At 46.2% G+C, this 7,079-nt stretch overlaps 1 pseudogene; it reads left to right on the top strand.

The window, feature by feature from the left end:
* Positions 1-6,110: 6,110 nt before the first annotated feature.
* Positions 6,111-6,246, top strand: LOC123109299 (uncharacterized; annotated as a pseudogene).
* Positions 6,247-7,079: the final 833 nt, after the last annotated feature.

Here is a 7,079-nt window from a genome sequence, read left to right on the forward strand (position 1 = left end):
TTTGCCGTGTTAATTAATGTGTATTTTCTTTCCCACGCACAACAAGTCAATGCTCTCACTCCTCTTTGATTGATTAATGAGGCACATGCAAGCCATCCTTCTCATTCCCACATGCATGCAAGGGATAATTAATGTCTTCCTTTATTACTATCATTAATTTTAATACGAGGCAAACACCATTAATTTTGCCTCAATTAGAGTTACTGGCCTTGTATAGTTACAAATTGTATTTTTGATAGTGGCCTTGTATATAAAAATGGAGGGAGTATTTATAATGTGATAATCTGACGAGCCTTCCGTGGTGTGGTTCAATGTCATCCGCTAACCAATGTATTTTTAAGTGATGAATTTCTGCGTCAATGGCTGCATGTACTATATTGGTGCCTATAGTATCATATGATGGCGCTTTTTTCTGGTTGGTGGGAAAGTGCGCATTATTGATATCTTTGTATATGCCGGTTGCTACCGATTGATTTGAAAATTCGTTGGTCTAGTCAAAATCGTAAATCAAATCCAAAAGTTAAATACCTCAATTGACTGAAAGAGTTTCGAAATTAGCGAACATACGGAATTAAAAGAATTAAATGAGGTATAACCAATTTTAAAAGTACCGCTCTCATTACTCCTTCAAGATTGAGCTACAGCTTCGTGTAAAGCAACACCAATTACTCCTTCCAGTGTCGTGTAAAGCAACAGTTCAGCCACCAATTACTCCTTCCAGTGTTCTCCGCGCAAAGATGATTGTTTTTTTCTTCTTTTTTGCTACGCGAATTTATTTAAAAAAAATGAAATGGAAGTTGAATCCCCCACAAACGGCAACAACCGAACCTAACGCTGCGTCGTCCGTGTTCACTTCCGTCCAAAGTGCTGCTTTTTGGTATTCACTGATACTGCGGGATTATAAAACGACAGGCCAAGAGCAACTCTAGCAGATCCGCATCCGTCCTTAACCCGTAAAATAACCGCCATAATGCAGGTAGAGGCAAAAAAAACCTGCCCGGTCAGACTCTGCATCCCACCCCGGTCCGTAAAAAATTTTGAGGGACACGGCCAAATCCCGCACCTAACCCGGGAATATGCGGGTTTCCCCCTCACGGCTGTGGTGCCCAGCAACATAGAGAAGCAGTTGGCGGCAGGGACATTTCAGCCCGCGCGCCTCCCCCCTCCTTCCACCGTCGACCGCCTTTGCTTCCGCCCGCCCGCCGCCGGCGATTCCGGCCAAATCTGCGGGCGGAATCGCGCCGCAGAGCCACCCCACACCCTCCTGCGCCGAGACATTGCACCGACCTCCCCCCCTCCCGAATCCGGTGAGAAGAGCCGCCCTCGTCGCTGCCGCCATCGGGGGATCGACCACCGTCGAGCCCGCCTCCTCGTCGCCGCCCGGGATCACCCGCCGCATCCGCCATCGGTTAGTGCGTATTTTTGTGATTTTTGCAAGCAAGCGATATAGTTGATTGACGTGCCAGTACGCATGTAGATGGAGTTGAGCCCGTGCGAGAAGTTCTTGCTCTCCGATTTGTCCGATTCGGACGACTCGGATGTTGAGACCATGGTTGCGAACTTTCGGCAGCAGACATTAGTCATGGCACTTAACGTGAAGGAGCACGAACACGAGAACCGGAAGAGGAGGCGAGGATCGACCGATAGACGTGTTTGCATTCCTCGGAATCGTCATCTTGGAAACGAGATGTTGATGCAAGACTACTTCGCGGAGAATCCTACATATACACCGCACCTCTTTCGGAGAAGGTACCGAATGCGCCAATCCCTCTTTGTCAAAATTGTTCAAGCTTGCGAGGCAAATTGCCAGTATTTTACTCAAAGAAGAAATGTCGCGGGCTTAAAGGGATTGAGTGCATATCAAAAAATCTCCGCGGCAATGCGGGTGATTGCATATGGTGTTCCGGCTGACTATGCCAATGAGTACCTTCGCATTGGTGAAGATACTACAATTGAGTCTGTGCGTAGATTTACAAAGGTGATCATCCGTGTCTTTGGTCCTGAGTATCTTGATGGCATCTAATGAGAGGAGAGGTCGTCCTGGCATGTTAGGTAGCATTGATTGTATGCATTGGACTTGGAAAAATTGCCCCAAGGCATGACAAGGAATGTATTGTGGCAAGTCTCGTGATGCAACAATTGTGTTAGAGGCCGTAGCATCCGAGAATTTATGGATTTGGCATTGCTTTTTTGGTATGCCGGACACTCTCAATGATATCAATGTGTTGCAACGGTCTCATTTGTTTGCTAGCTTGCTAGTGATGATACTCCTGCTTGCAACTACATTATCAATGGGCATGAATACACAAAGAGGTACTATCTTGCAAATGGTATATACACTTCTTGGTGCACATTTGTCAAAAGCATCAAAGAACCCAAAACTAAAAAACAATGTGAATTTGCAAGGGTGCAAGAGGCAGCCCGAAAAGACATTGAAAGAGCATTCGATGTTTTGCAATCTAGATTTGCCATTGTCCGTGGTCCTGCTCGTTTTTGGGATAAGAAAACCTTGAAAAATATCATGACATGATGTGTTATCTGCACAATATGATTCTTGAAGATGAGAGAGGAATGAACTTGGAATTCTTCTACGACAATGTGGGTAGCCGTGTCAAACCAGGTAGAGACCCTAACCGCATTAGAGCTTTTCTTCAAACATACAAGGAGATTGAAAATGCAAACACGCACTTTCAACTTCAAGAGGATCTCATTGAGCACCATTGGCAAAAGGCTGGACAGTGACTAATTTTTGTATTCATTTGTATTTGTATTCATGACAAGTTTTGTATTGCATTATTTAAGTTTTCTACGATGATTTGAATAATTATTTGTAATGTGAATGATTATTGTATTATGTTTGATTTGAATAGTTTAGTTTTGCTTTTGATTATTGTGTCATGTTGGATTTGATATTTGCGGGCCGATGAGAAGCGAGATGCAGCGGTGCAAAAAGCAGACCTCGCAAAGCCGACCCGTAGAAAAGCATATTCCGCGAATATACCTTTATACGGGTCCGTTTGAGGGGTCCACATCTGTAGCCGTCCACGCCGGCCCGCAAAGACCATTTTATACAAACTGCAAACGCGTTTTACGGGCCGACAAAATCCAGGGTCTGCTAGAGTTTGCTCTAAATGCCCTGTTCCTTTCCGTCCAAATGAAACACGCAGGATTTAGGCTTTTTCTACGAACCTGTACCTGGAAGCGACGTTCGTGAACGTAAAGCAAGCAGTAACGAGAAGTCAAGCTAATACTACTGGGCAACTGAAAAAAGGGCACCGGTTAAGCTCCTGCCAATCGACTACTCTTGACCACACACAAACAAACAAACAAACCAAAAAAAACTACTACTCTTGACGAATTGCATGAACACCCTATCCCCTTACGAGGTTTGCCAAAAAAGAGAGACACTCCCAAAACTTGTGGGTGTAGTGGTGTACACGTGTGCACATTGACAACTATTCCACAGCATCTAGCTTAACTCTAGACCGAACTTTTCCCACGATGTATTTTCTGATTACCAGGACCGCTTTACGGGCCTCCTTGGTTCTATCCAAGAAGGAATACTTACAGAACTCGCGGTCAGAACACCGGAGACCACCACCGGCGGTGTCCAGTGTAAGGCACTCCAGTGATGATGTGGTTTCGAGAATATGGCACGTCAGCTCAACCAAGCTCTTTGACGGGTAGAACCGAGATATCTTCACTTCCTTGAGCTTGTCATGGCGGCATCCTAGCATCTTCCTTAGATGTGAGGGATCTTCAGAAAGCAACTCATTGGTGTGTTCTAGCTGTGTCTGAACCTGAAGATACAAACAATAGTTTAAATACTTGAATAGATGGTTCAACCATAGAGACTTGTTATATCTGCATGATGAGTGCATTCAAAAATATTGGCAGGGTGAACAGTGACTTACATTCAGTATGAATGTCTCGAAGGAGGGAGCCGCACCAAGAAAAGAAACTAGAGAAAAATAGTCGTAGTCACCATGAACATGAATACTAATACTCAGGTACTTCAGGTGGAGGAACTTGCTAGGCGCCAATGCCATTCTTGTATTTACCACCTGCATAAATATGCCATATGTTAATTAATATTCCAAGGTATCACTATTGTTCTATGCATAAGAGTGCTACTGAATAATCACAGAACGTTCCCTACTTCCCTTCCAAGAAAATGATCACAAAGAGTTTTAGAATATACCTCACGGGGTGAATATATGCTAAAAGTTTCAAGATTCGGCGCAATGGATGGAAGCTCTTCGAGTGCATAACAGAGGGGGCGGCAATCGAACATCTCTAGGTTCTTCAGTCGCAATGATTCTCCAAGTGAGACCTCTACTTGGCCAAATGTAATAAAGCGAAACCTATAAATATTTGGAGCTTCAATCTTTATCATCTGCAGTTTGGGGCAAATTAATACATGCAGGTTGCTGAGCCGCTGCAGCTGGAAAGGTATCTTCAAGCAAGTTATATCGAAGCATCTCGAGAGTTCCAATCGCTCCAAAGCAACACAGCTGGAAAAACGTACCCTAACTCGTCCCCTGAAATTCCCACACACTCAAGATGCAATACCGTCAGGCATGTCAATCTCAAGCAACCAAGACTGACTGTAGGATGGAAGGAACAGTCAGTAAGTTGAAGATACCAGATCGAGCTCCCATTCCCATTAAACAAAACATGGCAAGGGAAGCTGACTGCCTCCCTCTCAGGCATCACAAGGGTAAGTTTTTCAATGCCAGGTTTAACCACTATCTCAAGCCACCTAGAGGATTGGGGTTGTAGCAACAGGATAAATCAAGCTCGAATGTCTTCACGCCAATGCCTGAGTGTTTTTTTCAAAATGTAATCAACTCTGTAGGTGAAATCCATGCCATCCGGCAACACTATTGTTTGAATATTAAAGGTAAGGTTGGTATAGCATTTCCAAGAACTTCGAAAGGCATGAGATATGCAGGCAGCACGGGCAGCGTCTCGTAGCGTCATTAGGGAATGAATATGACACCAAATGTCCTGGATCCACAAGAATGGAAGACAAGTTAAAACATTAGAATTGTAAAATAAAATGTCTTCCTCATTGGTGTGAAGGGAGGGGGAGCCACTAGAAGCATAGTACTACCTCTGTCTCAAATACGTAAGTGTAATAGTGTCAAAAGACGTCTTACATTTTAAGACAGAGGGAGTAACATTCTCGTAAACTGAGCAGTGGATAGATAAGTTTCTCTTTCCCGAGTGCTACGAGTTAACAATAGCGGTTGATATGCACTCGTGTAAATCAAAATACATGGAAGTGTTAGAAGATATTGTGTAGAGATAGGAAAGTTGTTTAACTTGTATCTCTTTCTATCTCTTCTTCTGTTTTATCTCTCTCAACCTCCTGTAACAGTCACGATCGATCTCCTCTCGATCGTTCTTGTAAGCCACGGCATACATCATATATATACAACCGCGGCCCGAGCAAAGGGTTCAACGCTTTCATAAACCTTTTACATGGTAACAGAGCTTCTTCCTCGATAGATTGGATAGAGATCGCATCTAGCTACCAGGTGACCGCAGCCATGTCCACCACCACCGCATCCATGACGCCCAGCACCATGGGTGCGCTCACCACCTCCTCCTCCTCCATGTTTGCGTCATCATCCACCTCCAACTCCACCACCTCCTTCCTCGGATCGCCGCCGCAAGAGAAGCTGACGAGGGGCAACTTCTTGCTCTGGAAGGCCATCGTCCTACCACAGATCAAGGGCGCACAGATGGAACATCATCTCGACGCGAAGAGCCCGGCATCGCCGGCCACCCTCACCATCACCAAGGACGGCAAAGAAGAACAGGTGCTGAACTTTGCGAGATCCCTCTGGTTTGCACAACAACAACAGCTCCAAGGCTACCTGATGGGCTCCCTCTCCCGCGACATCCTTGCACAAGTCGCCACGCTACAGACGCCGGCTAAAGTCTGGCGCGCCATCCACGACATGTTCGCCGCCCAGAGCCAAGCCCAAGCTATCAATACCCGCATCGTGCTTACGAATCTTCAAAAAGGTAACATGACTATGGACGAATATCTTGGAAAGATTAAGAGCCTCACAGATGAAGTTGCCTACACTGCTGTCGCGCTCTTCGATCCGGAGATCATGTCCAAGATCTTGGCCGGGCTGGACATGGACTACAATCCAGTCGTCTCGGCCCTTGCAGCTCGGGTGGAGCCGATCACCGTCCAGGAGCTATATAGCCAGCTCCTGAGCTTCGACGCCCGCCTCAGCCTCCTTCATGGCGCCAGCTTCTGTCAATCCTCCGCCAATGCCGTCTCGCGTGGCCGTGGCCGTGGGCGTGGTCGCCACGCGCAACGCGGCGGTGGGCGTGGGCGTGGCAACTCCCAGGACAGCAGATACAACAACAACTACAGCAACGCCGGAGGCGGCAACTACAACAATTCTGGCAACAGATCAGTGGGTGGTGGCTTCAACAACAACACTAGCCGCCGCTCCTCCTCTTCCTCTAGTGGTCGCCCTCGCTGCCAACTCTGCAAGAAGGCCGGCCATGAGGTTATGGATTGCTGGCACCGCTTTGATGAGGACTACGTTCTCGATGCTAAACATGTTGTTGCAGCCATGCGTGAGCAAGAAGGAGATGGCGTGTGGTATGTTGATTCCGGCGCCACGGACCATGTCACAAGTGAGCTAGAGCAGCTGTAGCGACCAGACCTTAAATAGTCTGATCTCTGTGCTCCGGTGTCATCCCTCGATCAGTAATGCTGACACCACACAGTACTCGGAGGATTTATAGCAGAGTAGCAATCACACACTTATTACATCAAGTGTCTCATAAGAGAACTTATTACAATAAATATGGCTTAAGGCCATCTAATAACGATAACAGCGGAAGGCTTGGAAGATAAGTGAGTCCATCAACTCCAACGACATCACTGAGTATAGAACCACGACCTAAAAACTCCTTAATCATCGTCTGAAAAGTCTGCAACATTAACGTTGCAGCCCGAAACGGGTCAGCACATGGAATATGCTGGCAAGGTAACACATAGAGAGTAATGGAATGAAACAGCTATACTATATGCATATTTGGCT

The sequence above is a fragment of the Triticum aestivum genome, chromosome 5A (genome assembly GCF_018294505.1).
Source record: "Triticum aestivum cultivar Chinese Spring chromosome 5A, IWGSC CS RefSeq v2.1, whole genome shotgun sequence".
NCBI classification, from domain to species: Eukaryota; Viridiplantae; Streptophyta; class Magnoliopsida; order Poales; family Poaceae; genus Triticum; species Triticum aestivum.